At 46.7% G+C, this 13,369-nt stretch overlaps 1 protein-coding gene across 3 annotated transcripts in view; it reads left to right on the top strand.

The window, feature by feature from the left end:
- Positions 1 to 13,369, top strand: part of LCOR (ligand dependent nuclear receptor corepressor) — an 84,194-nt gene that overhangs the window by 64,679 nt on the left and 6,146 nt on the right. The window lies entirely within an intron of this gene.

A 13,369-nucleotide genomic window follows, 5' to 3' on the forward strand; every position in this document is an offset into this window, starting at 1 on the left:
TGCCTGTACTTGGGGTTGACTTTTGACGTTATGCATTATTGATACTGAAATGCTGAATACTAAAAAGTAGGTTACACTAAGTGGTGTATAATGGAACCCACGTGAGTTTAGGCATTTCTGCTAACCTTTGTGTTCAGTTCTACGATGATTTTGAGAGTGATGCATAGGGATTTCCTAGCTTTAGGAAAATTCATAATGCTGCATGGTATCTAGCCCAGGTTTCTTTTCTCCTGAGAAATTGCCTTTCTTAGCATGTGCTATTGAAAAGTAGGTAATTTAGGGTTTGCATTTTTCAGTGCCTTTTTTGTTTCTTAAAATCCTTAAATAACTGTTACATTACAAACTAATTATTGTATTTCTTGTATACTAATGCCGTTATTAAAAACAAAAAGCAAAATGGTAATTGGGTGCTGTCACTGGTTTAGCTTTACCAGGCAAATTTCTCTTAAGTAAAAAACTTGGTTTAACTAGAGACTACATCCTACACTTACTCAGGAATAGTGAGTTTTTATGTGTAAATAGCTTGAAAGCCTTGTGCGGTAAACTATCATTTATAATATTTTTTTTCTCTTTGTCTGAATACATCTGTCAAATCTATGAAAATAGCCTTTGAAAGTGATGAACCATATTCCCATCTGCCATTCTTTAGGATGCATTACACTGTGCAGGCTTGTCCCAGAACATTCTTAATTGACACTTTTAGTCCTGTGATTATCAGAAATACCATGTTTTTCTGCTTTTCCTGAAGGACTTGCTGATGGTCTTGCACTGCTAAGATGAAATTGTTCAAACTTAAATGAACACAGTCTTGATTTCTTCTTTTAAAAGCTATTTCCTGTATCATGACAAGATTTCACAAGATGTTGCACCCAGACCCAGAAAGAAGCTTCCATTCTGTTGTCTCTTATAAAAGTAGAAAAGAAACACAATTAGCCCTGTTAGGCAGCTTTAAAAGTCACCTGCTTATTCCTTCGGCTTGTTTGGACTCAGGGTGGGTTTTGAGCTGCTCAGTCTGTTAATGGAAGAGGCAGCTGCCTCTTTTGTACCTGCAGGAGCATATCTGGTCACCTTCTGAAGGAACAGATCCCTTTGTGGAATAGCTGTGGACTGTACCCCCACATACACCTGGGTCACTTGCTACAATGCAGATACTCCCTCAGATGTGGAATGAGAGGCTCTGCTCATTGCTCCTCTGTGGAAGTAAAAGCTGCTGGGAGGGGAAGAGCAACTCCCTGAGCTCAGCATGAAGGATCTGAAAGCTGGAAATAACCTTAATTTTTGTGAGTGAAGCTGGTTTAATTAAGGGAATGCCTGAGCATGAGAGTTTCACCTTCCCGTGTAACCAAAGCCCGTGTGATGTGGCTCCTCGAACACCACCAGTGCAGAGCTTGCTCTGGTGTCTGCAGTGAGACAGATCACCAGCAGCTTTCCTGCCTGAGCATGCTGAGCTCTCTAATTTCCTAGAGGCATGACAAAAGTGGGTCTGGGGGAGGGGGAGGATTTAAATCCTGATTCAGGAAGATACTTCAGCAAATCACTGTTTTCTTAATCTGCCAACTCTGCTCTGGCAGATGCCCAAACAAGGGTACTGGCTGAATGGAGGTTTTAACTGGAAGTGAATAGCAGGTTCTTGGACCTGTTTAGGAATATGATTCATACACAGAGGAACAGAGCTACAGATGAAAAGCAGTTTCAAAAAACTGAGCTTGAAGTGTTAGGGTAAATCTAGGATTATGGATTTTGATACAATGAAGATGGAAAAGAGATTAAAGAGAAAGTTGATCTTTTTAATGTAATTATTCTTGAGACACTTTAGTAGATGTTACAATGCTGGAAGGATCCCAGTTTGTGAGAGTGTTGTTTCCTCTGATCTGGTACATTTGATGCAGACTCTGTAACTTGAAATCCAAGGTGTTCTCAGCTGTCTAGTAGGAAAATCAAAAGAAATGTGAATGACTTCACACCTATGAATTAATTAAGTTCCTTCTTACCCACCTACTTGAAAACCGCAGACAACACAATCTTTAAAAGCTCCCTTTTGGTATCATGAAGAGGGAACACAAAACAATTGCATCTTGTTTTTACAGGTCACTTTGAATGTCTCAGAATTACAGATCACATTTGAAATAGAACTTCTAAAAATCTTCTCTTGCTGCCTCCTCCTCTGCAGGTGTCTAACAGCTCTGCAGGAGTCTGTTCCCAACACACTTAACTAAAAGGCAGATTTTCGTATGAGATGGCTACAGCTCACAATTCCAGGAATTGTTTAAAAGCTCAACTAAAATTAGAAGTGCTTAAGGTATACTTCAGAGCACAGAAGTACAAGCACTGCTGCCTGAAGTGCAAAAGCTGCCTGTATGAAAATACAACTGCCTCTCCTGAAGGAGCTGACCGGAGTCCTGGACCACAACCCACCAGCCCTGACATTAACACCATGGGGATGGGGTAGAGGCTTCAGCCCTTGCCTGTGCCTGAGCCTGCAGTGGATCTGTTGCTGTGTGGCTCCTGCCTTGTCTCCCTGGCTGTGCTTTCCAGGGCTGGCTTGGTCACAGCTTGCTTGCCTGCCTTTGCTGGGCTCCTGCTCCAGGTGCAGATCAGCCAGCCGTGTGCTGACAGGAGGAGTGGTTTGTCTGTACAGGATTATCAACAAGCTGCCTGTAAAAATTACAGTGCTAAATAGGTTACACCTGCTCAGGTTTGGAATTTTTCTTTTTGCTGATATGCAAGATCCCATTGTCTCATGCCTCAGATGCCTCCTGCCCAGCTATTAAAGTGTGGGGCTTGCTTAACTCATTTGGAATGACATTCCTAACTTTGAAAAGGGCTTTTATGGTTTCCTTTCTTAAAGCTGAGCTTTTCTTCTCCCTGAGCTTTGGAGGAAGGCCCTGACACTAATTGTTGAGTTACTCTGGGACTGCAGGGAACACCTGACACTAGGAGAAGCCCAACAGCTTCCCTGCACATGTAAAGTGGTTTTTCATACACACAGCCAATATTTGTGCTGGGTCCCTTGCTGTAATCTAAGCCTGAGGTGGTTGCTTGGAGGGTCCACTAGTTCCACTACGTTCCCCTTTCAGGTGAAGGTGATATTATAGTTTTTTAATACTTTCAGGTGCACTGTGGTCACACATGGTATCTTCCTCAGATTCCTTTCAGGTCTTTAAAGCAACTAGCTGCATGTGAGGTGTTACCAAGGGTTTAAAACAAACGACTTGATTTTGAAAGGAGACCGTAAAAAAAGAGCCAGTAGGATTCTGGTTTTGCATAAGAAGCTACCATAGCAAATACACTCTGTACAGAAGTACAAATTTTTTTCTTGTTTCTGTCCATCAAACATGAGCTCAAGGTGCAAAAGCTAAACAAGCTTACTTGGTACCTGAATTGTGGTTGTTAATAACTAAATTCTGGTTGGGCCGTGGTGGCAGCTGCCTGACCTTACTGCTCACTAAAGATCTATCAAGCTGGAATTCAGTGAGCTTTGCTGCTCATGCTCAAAAGCAAGTAGAGTTTTGCTCCTGTTTCAGGCCCTCTATTGGTTTTTCCCTGACAGACACAAGTGCGTATGGTAAAGTTGACCACTCATCTGCTCTTTAGTTCTAGCCACCTTGCACATACCGGTCCTTATGTTGGTGTATTTACTTGTGTTTGAGTGTAGACTGGATTTCTAATTGATAAAAGGAAAAATAACATAACTTGTGATTTAAAAGAAATATGCTCTGCATTCAATTATACTATTGAATTTGCAATAATAGTTATATAATGTAATATTGTAATAGAATAACAATTATAAAGCTTAAAATCAAAGTGACAAAGGTAGTGCCTTAGTGCTGGCAAAGAGCAGATTGATTTGGCTTTTTCATCTCTTGTTTTGTGTCTCATGAGCAAAAAAAGGACTTCCATTGCAAGATTTATCAGAGTGGCAAGGCCTCAGCAGGACAATAGGGAATTTGGCAGTCAGCCTTTTGTGGGTCAGAATTCTCACAACATGCATTGTTTGGGCTCTGGTGTCACTGTCTGACCATCTGAGTTGCTGTGAGCAGGATTTTTCAGAGGTGGTTTAGCTGTGATTTCTGGGTATGGTCCCGTTCTGTATTTCTCTGGTCATGAAAAGCACAGTGCAAATGGCAGTGTCCCGTGAGCATTGTTGTCTCATTACAGCTGTGTGGTTGAGAGTGAGTTCATTTCTGTGAGCTCTCAGGGTTTGCATAGTGCACTTACTGTTAATATGATAAAAAATGTGTGCAGTAGAGGAGAGCTGTGATTGGTTGATGTGCAGGATGTGCTAATGGGTCATCATCGCTTTGGCTTTCTCTGCAAAAGTTAGGGACTCATTTTCCTGCTGGAGGGACCAGGAAAGCACAGAAGTCAGAGGGAGGCAATCTGTGGAGACATCTCGGGGGGATCTGCAGGGCTCTGGTGCCTGCTTCTTCCTTGCTGCACATGAGGAGTGATGAGTCACCTCTGCTTTTTCCAAAGGATCTGTTCCTTTGCTGGCATAAGCTGTTGTTGATGATTTGATTTTATTTTATTTTTCCTTTTATGACAAACCACCAATTGATGGGTTTTGTCATCAGTATAAAGAAACAAACAATACCAATCATTATGCTGTGTTAAGGAAAATCACACAGAGATAAAGTACATTTCAACTGCAGCATCCATTTACAAAGGGTAAAATGCCAATTGAGGAAGCTTTAAATATGGAAAATACCCCTAAAGTAAACTGGGTGTATTGGTAGTGATAGAATGTTACATACTAAGCAAGGTTGTAGTTCCCTACCTCAATTTACCATGCAGCTGCACAAATACTGCCTGTGTGGGGGAAGATGGAACCTTTCTTAGTGGACATCTGCCAGGGTCAGATGTGGTTTGAATTTGTCAGTCTTCCTCTAGCACTGCAATGTGTGACAATATAAACAAGGGAGAAAAATAATTGTGGGGCAGGATATCAAGGTGAATTTTTGAGAAGAAGAATAGACTCTCTTAAAAGAGGGAGGAAGGACAAGAGTGTGTAATGACAAGGGTTAAAAAAAAGACGATGTGAGGGATGTGCAGAAATGGAAGGATGAGAGGTTTGAGCTGAAGGGGAGGGGTATGCATTAGCGCAGAGGAAATCTCTCCTCACTGGTATGCACAGAGACATTTCCTGCCTTATGTTTTGGTTTCTTAATAGTTATCTGACTATAAAATTAACCTACATAATTTAATGGTAGTTGAATGGCAGCTAAATTAACCCACTTTCAAAATAGAGCTTACCTAGCCCGTCAGCTCTGAGACAGCCTTGTCCCCAGGCATCCAGGGCTGCAATCCACATCTCTGCCTTAACCTATTTCCCAAGCAGCCAGCCAAAGTGGTGCATCAGAAACAGGCTTTGCTGCTCAGCCCAGCAGCTGACAGAGAGCAGGGACATGTATCAAACTGCTAATTCATATTTCACCAGGCATTCCCCTGCAAGCAGGGCTGGCTTGGCATATGGGGAGTGCCGCCCTTAGGAGTTGTGATACTGTTTCTATTAACAATGTGGCCTTGATTATCTGAGGCCCAATTATCTGAATCTCCAGGTTATCTGAAATGGGGTCATATCCCCCAACATCTGTTAATTACACCCAGGATACCCTCTCCTCTTCAGATGTCTCCTCTGGCCCCTCCCAAGGTTTGGTGACTGGGCTGTGCTGAGTGTGGGTAGCTCTAGTGAGTGCTCAACCAAGCTCCTGCATTTGGTTTTTCATGTCCATGTTGGGAAAATGCCCCAACCTGGATAATTACAGAATTTGAAATCCTTGAAGACTTCTAAAAATAGGCAGTAGCTGTGCATGGCAATGTGTCTGTTGGAACTGGGACCAGGAAAGTCTTAAGGGAGGGTGTCCAATGCATTTGAGTTTTCTTCCACCTTTCAGTGTACATTCAGCTTAGGGGAGGGGAAGGTGGAATTTCTCTCAGCACAGCCTATCCTTGTCACAAGCCCTCATTACTGCAGATAAGTGCACTTTCAGTGGGAGTTTGCCAGTTGTTGAACCCCTGCAGTTATTACAGTGACTCCAGCAGACCTGTGTGTGCATGTCTGAAGTTTGGGGAGAGAGAGCTTTGTCCCCAGGACAGACAGGACTGACTGTGATGGACACAGAGCAGGGGAGAGGCCATACACCTGTGTCACCTCAGGTGCAGAGCCAGTATATCTTCCTGGAATGGTTAAAGATACTCAGGGAATCCCTCTCTACTCCACAGTCCCTGTGGTTCATTCCCCCTTCTCTTAACTGGGTGCTGCTTTTTATAAAATGTGCAAAGCTGTGAAAATCATTGTAAGAACTTTTTTTTTTTGCCCTGCATGCTTTTGTTATCTGTCTTCTGGTGCTGTCTGTTTTTCTATCTATTCTGGTCTTCTGGTGCTATCTATCCTTTTGGAGCACCTAGCTCAGCAAAGATTCTGGGTACTGCCTCAGAAGGAAACAGTCATGGTAATTTTTTTTTTCCTTAAAGGGAAGATCCCAAATGATCTTGATAATTAGAAAAATTAGCAAGGACAATTCTGGAAAGGGTTTGAAAGTTAGTATGTAGAATAGTATTTCCAACATGATAAATTTCCCTTGGTTTTAAAGCAATAGCTCAGTGGTAACATTTTTAATTAGTCATTAAATATTATATTAGAAATATTACAATGATGATAAAGTACTATAGAATACAGTTGGGTTTTGGGGAAGGTGGGAGTCAAGGAAGTTATGACAGGAATGTAAAAATGCAAAACTTATTTGATGCTGCTATTGGTTTTTTTTAATGTAAAACCAGCTTTGGTTTGTTTGATTTCTATTTGGTTACAGGTGGGGAGAAGTGATTTATAATGTTAAACTAGTATAAAAATAAATAAACAAATAAAAGACACTACTCTGAAGGGTTAAAAGTGTCAATCTATAATGGATGTCTGTTACTTGTCCAGTCACTTGGCTGATTGTACAACCTGGATATGTCGATGAACACATGCAGCTGACAAAAAACAAAACCCACCTATAACTTGTTTCTTCCTGCTTTTCAGTTGAAATACAAGCTCAGTCCATCCCCAAGTGCGTCACTAAGGACGGAGTAAATTCTGGGGCCTTGAGAACCTGGCAGCAATATTTCCATAGTTATTTTGGCTGTGCTTTGCACAACTTCAGCTTTTAATTTAGAGAAGGAGAGTGCTTTTTCTCCTTCCTAGCTGTTATGTGGAGCCATGGCTCTTTGCATGCTGCTTTTCTATTTTTTTTCAGTGCAGTGAGGGAGAATTACTGTAGCACCCACAGAGGTGTGAAGGGACTCATTCATCTGTGTGGGGAGTGTGAGGTGCCAGGCATATTTCTGAGGATTGAAATACAGGCATTTAAACTGGTGCATCCAGTGCCAGCCTTTTAATTGGGGCTTTGAAAGATGAGCTCCAGAAAATCTTGCTTCAGTGGCTTACACTGTTTGTGCCCATGAATGGTTTGCCCATCCCCTTCAAGGAGACATCCATTCTGCCAGCAGAAGGAAGCACATCCTGCACCTCTCAGGGCACGAGGTCTGTGCTGCAGCCATGAGTGGAGATGGGTTTGAGCACGCCTTTCCCAGCATGTTTGCTTTTGCATGGCCATTCCAACAAGCTGAACTAGGACTGGCAGAGAGCCCATTTCCCCCTTCTGCTGGGTAGGATCTCTGCATGCAGCCCTCCAGCACAGGCAAAGCAAGCCTGTCCTTGGGAAGCCACAGCACAGCCCCTTCCAAGTGCACGCTTGGCACGTGCCCGTGGGGCTGGGCTCAGCTCACCTGACTGCCAGCAGTGAGCAGGTCCCCTTTAAGAGGCTGTTCTTCCTTTGCAACCCTTCAAAAAGGCATTTCCACTCACTTTCCACTCACCCTGAAAAATAAATCCAGTGGTTGAAACCAGCAGGGCTGGAGGTGCCACCCAAGGGCAGTGAGACGCTGCCTCAGAGCTTGGGCTCACAGTGGGCATGGCCAGTGCTTTGGGCTCAGCTGATGGAGGGCACTGCTCACCAGTCAGGCTTTCTTCTTAGTCATCCACATTTCTCAAATCTCTGCTTTTAGTCAGGTTTCCAAGATACCTTTCAGCCTGGTGGGGTACTCAAGAGGTACCTCTGGTTTTGGGGGGTGCAAGGCACCTCTCTGCCAACTGGCACGAGTCAGCTGCCTGGCAGCAAGAGAGGGAGGGGAAAGGTCATCCCTGTAAAAATACTGAATTGGATTTTATAAGTTTATAGCTATGTTTTGTTTCTTTTACAGAACTATAATCCTGGTGCTTAGAGTGGTCTGAAAGGAACAGAAACACTTAGCCTTGAACTTTTGTTCTGCTGCTGCTTCTTGTGCCTCTGAGGTACAAAACATACCTGTAAACTTATAATCAATCAAACCGTTGTTCAAGGGCTAAAAAAGGAAACCTAAAAAGGGTACAGGCTTCAAGTTTAATAGTGAAAAACTTGGGTTAGGCAAGCCAGAAGATTGCAGTTGGCAATTGACAGGTTTTCGGAGACTGTCTTCCCAGGTAGGTTGGTATGAACCAGCTGATTTCTTTCTCCCTTTCTTTCCTCCCCTCTTGCTCCCTGCCCAAATACACTATAGAACCAGAGGCAGGCTGGGCTGCCCCTAAAACTTTTTTTATGGCATTCACAAGCAGAGTGAGCACAGTGTCACCCTTGTACAACAGGAAGAGATATGACAACCCCACCAGTGGGCTGGGGGCACTGCAGGAGCTGGGAAAAGCTCCTCAGGCTGTGTAGGGAGAAACAGATAACTTGGCCCTTCCTCTCCATGCTGTAAATGCTCTATCTGTGCAGCCTATAGGTGTTAGGGACTGACAAACCTCTGCCTTCCCCCAGCCCCTTCATCCCCAACCGCGTGGCCTTTGTTGGAAGCCCCAGGTCCCCTCCAGCAAGAGCTGGGGGAGGGTTGACTTTAAACTCCACTAAACACTGGAGGCACAATGCAAACAAATGTATTGCAGCACGCAGCTATGCAAATAGCTTCAGAGCGCAGCACGTTTCCCCAGCATTAATTGCTGCACCGCCGGGGTTGCGTAGCAACAGCTCCGCTTGTGCCTCTGACAGCTCCTGCCCCTTGATGCCTCTGACACCTTCTGTGGCAGGCAGGCGAGGGGAAGAGAGCAGGGCTGCCCTGGGAAATCAAGAAGGGCTGGGAGGCAGTGACGGGCTCTGGTGATAAAATTCACTTGGGACACTGGGGCTGTGTGCTGCTGTCCCAGGGTAGTGTGTGTGGCGGGGCTGGAAGGAGGGTGTGGAGCACAGGAACAGAGGACATCCTGCAGCTGCAGCCTTGAGAAGGCAGCATTCGAGGCTGGTGGGCAGAAAGGGCAGATCTGCCATGTCCCAGGCTCTGCAGGCAACCCCACTGACAGGTGGGCTGTCTCTCCCACTGCAGTCAATCCTTCTGGAGACCCCACACAGGTTTCTGACTGCACCTACCGCTTGGCTAGAGGCATAGAGGGTCCCCAGATTGTCTCTCAATGGTTATGAATCTCCTTTTGACTTGTGGCTTTTCCAGCCCTTGAGAGAGATGGCTCATTGCTCATGCACACCCAATCCTAGGAGAGCCCTGTGGGAAGGGGTGAGGACAGGCACCAAGGAGAAGGCTGTGGGTGGGATGGGCAGCCCTGGGCACCTTCGCTGGTCTTTCCAGTCCAGCAGCTTCTGTGGGGCTGGCCTGTATCTCCCGAAAGGCAGGACTATGCCTGCCTGTCTCTTCAGAGGCAGGACTGGCTGCCTCCTGACAGTAATTTTTCCTCCTGTTCAAAACCATGTTCCCAATTCCCATCCTCTGTGCTTACCAGTGAGTCTTCAGCTTGTGCTTTTGTCGGGCTGAGGAACGTGTTTGCACCCGGCGCCTTTCCCTGGAAAGACACTTCAGCTCTGCAGTCAGCTCACCTCTCCTCTATTCTGATAAGCCACATTAAAAAAATAGTTTCTCTGCAACAGTTTGTACTGTCCATTAGCAACTCTGCTTGAAAATGTGGGGCACTTGGTGTAACTCTACTCTTACATGTGAGCCAGAAACAAGCTCTTCTCCAAAACTGGCTTAAGTAGGGAGCATGTGGGCAATTTACATCCATCAGCTGCCTCAAAAGAGAATGCCCATGGGCATGTTTTACTTATTAGTGATAGCCAGAACACTTATTAGTGATAGCCAGGACAGGAATAGTGGGAAATGCTGGATAGGTACCAAGGCACACAGATTAGCAGGCCCCAGAGAGCACAGAACTCTGTGTGTCTGGGAGATCTGGGGATGGTGAGGCACAGGCTGCAGCTCAGCACCCTTGGGGGCACAGGGAGAGGAAGGCCAGACTTGGGACCTAGGCACCCTCAGAGCCTTTTCACCGCAGGTGGCAGTGAAAGCTCTGCCCCAGGGTTATCCTTAGACACCCAGAATAAGGTGATGCTGCCTGCAGTACCCAAGCAGGGATGGACTGGAGAAGGAGCAGATGAGCTCAAGGTGAGGAGTTGCAGCCTTTCTTTGAGCTGAAATGGTGTGACACCAGAGGACCCTGAACACAATGTGCCAGGTGAACTGTGTCACTGAGTTCAAGATGGGTCTTCTAAGTAGAAAGGGCATCAAAACTGAATGGATTTAATTCCTTTATCAAGCAGGAAAAATGTTTATCTCTGTTTTTTTTTAAATTTATAGCTTGACAAGCTCTGTGTATCTCTGATTGTCTCCCTGGAGTACAGTAGGGCAAATAAGGTGACAGTGAGCATGAAGGCCTCAGTCACACTTCAGAGGAAGAAACTGGGTGAAAGGCAAGGCAGAAATGCTGCTGGAACCTTCAGGATCAGGGAGCCAAGGTCCCCTCTGCCATACAAGCTGTGCAAAGCAGGCATGACCTGCAGCTGGCTGTGCTCAGCATCCCAGCTGCAAGGCAGGAAAGGACAGTGCCCAGCCATTTTGGTCCCTTCTCCCACCAGGGGCTCTGCACACAGGTTTGCAGCCTCCTCCTCACCAGGGTGCACCCAGCCTTTCCTTTCCTTTCCTTTCCTTTCCTTTCCTTTCCTTTCCTTTCCTTTCCTTTCCTTTCCTTTCCTTTCCTTTCCTTTCCTCTCCTCTTTCCTTTCCTTTCCTTTCCTTTCCTCTCCCCTTTCCTTTCCTTTCCTTTCCTTTCCTTTCCTTTCCTTTCCTTTCCTTTCCTTTCCTTTCCTTTCCTTTCCTTTCCTTTCCTTTCCTTTCCTTTCCTTTCCTTTCCTTTCCTTTCCTTTTCTTGCCACCCACCTGGGCAGTCACTTTGCCTGTGCCATGGATTCTTCCTTCACAGCCGTGGAGTGCAGTACCCGAGGGTGCCCCAGCAAGGAGTGAGATGGCTGTTTTGCCACCACAACCCCTTCCCACAGCTGCCCAGGCAGCATGGCACTGGGGGGGCCAGGGCAGGGCCCTACCTCTGCTGCTGTCGTTAGAAATTCAGTCTTCCCTGGGGAAGATGGTTGCTTCTCTTGAGAGCTGGGCTTGTGAGTCGGTAAGAGGAGTCACCGCCCTCTTTGCAAAGGTGGAAAAAAGATTACGCTGAGCTCTGCCTCTTCAAAAAGCCCCCTGCTCCAAGCCCAGGGGGGTTGAAAGGTTTTTTTATCCCCTTTTGTTATTCAGCAGAGCGAGGGGAGGAGCTGGGCCGTGTAAGAGATCCTGGCTGACATAACCCTTCCCATGCAGGGCTCTGGAGAGGGGCCAGGTTGTACCTGGGTATTTTTATTTAAACTAATCCCAGGCGTTCCAAATTGAAAGCCATCGCAGCGCCGGGTAGGACCAGGTCAGACGGTTGCTGGAGGGCGTTTTTCTCACCTGGGTGTAGTAAAGCAGTCTCCAGGTACGTGTTTATTGCTAACGTGTTCTGGAGGTGTTGGGACACATTTGGCAAGCTGAGCTGGCTCAGCCTTTCCGGGTGGTTTCAGGAAAGCCCTGCCTAAGAAGCCTTTAAGGAAACTGAAAGGCTGGGCTTGGGAGGCAAAGCCTCATTACGTGTAAAACACGTTGTGCCTGGGCAGACTGGAGAGCAAAGGGCTGGGCAGAGCTGCTCAGGGCAGGCTTGGCTGCAGCCTGGCATTTCTGGGCAGAGAGGAGACCTGGTCAGCCCTGAGCCTGAAGTGGCCCCAGGTGTCTCCCCCTGCCCACCAGCCCAGGGAATCAGGGCACTGGAGGTGCCTCCCTGGTGCGTGTCAGTTCAAAGAAAGCAGCCAGCAAGCAGCAGGTAAGGAGCAGGTGAGGGCTGCACAGGGCAGGCTCTGGTGTGCTGATGCCACTGAGAGCGGCTGGCTCCAGCCACTGGCTTTTGCTTGTCCATTTCTCTGCTGATGGCTCCTTCAAACTGGAGCTCTTTCTCCTCATCCACCTGTTGAGCCCTGTGCCTGGCAGCATGGAGAGGGAAAACCCACTCTAGATGAAGCTGCTTTTCTCCACCCTGGCCCTGAACTCTTTGATAAGCGTTGCCCCCCTTGACCCAGCTGAGTGAGTGAGGTCAGTGTCTGATGCTGGTGGAGGGGGCAGGCAGAGAAAGGCTGAAGGGGGTGAAAGGACTTTCACTCCTCCAGTACAAGGCCAGGAGGTGCAAAGTGCAAGTGTTGCTGCAAAGCAACCCTACATTACTGGTAAAGTTCCCGTGTCAAACAGTGTGAGTGCCAAGTGTGGGTGCCAAGACGTGGGGCCCTCTCGGCGTGGTCAGGACTGGGTGGGAGTTGCCTGTGCTGCCGTTGGGAACAGATACGGTCTCAATAACAGCACCTGGCATGGCACTCGTGATGGGTTCATGAAAACACTGGGTAATTATCCCCTAACCTCTCCACCAGTAAGTCCTAATTAATTGCCTCTGCCAAGCAGGTAACTGATAATGGCCTGGGTTTGAGCGCTAGCTAGTGGCAGTGACCCTGTGCTGTAGAAGCCCACCTTTCTGCACAACCAGTGTGTGCTGGCAGCCCATCGGCTGCAGCAACGCTTGATTAAATGGCAGCTAATCAAAGGTCAGTGCCAATGGCACAGCACCACACAGGGTGCATTGCTGCCTGCATGTCCTGCAGGCTGGGAGCTCACCAGAATTTCTGTGCTGACTACAGAAGAGGCTCAGATCTGCTCAGTTTGGCCCCAGACCCAGCTTCTGCTACTGAGGTGTAAGCAGGATTTTAAGACTTAAAGTAGCTGAAGATTCCTGGCATCTGGATGCCCAGCTGGGATGCTGCTCTGCTCCCACCCAGCTTGGCAGTGCAGAGTGAGGGAGCAGAGGTATCCTAGAAATGCTGGACCTTCCACACCAGGTGCCATGCAGATATTAAGCCTAATTCTTTTTAGGTTTGCTTTGAGCATGTGACATGGTGCCTACACACTGGGATGTCCTAGGCAGAAGTGTAATTATGAGTGCTCTGGC

Source organism: Melozone crissalis, unplaced genomic scaffold (genome assembly GCF_028551555.1).
Source record: "Melozone crissalis strain CALT ecotype California unplaced genomic scaffold, PUWL_Pcris_2 ptg000019l_1, whole genome shotgun sequence".
Taxonomy (NCBI): domain Eukaryota; kingdom Metazoa; phylum Chordata; class Aves; order Passeriformes; family Passerellidae; genus Melozone; species Melozone crissalis.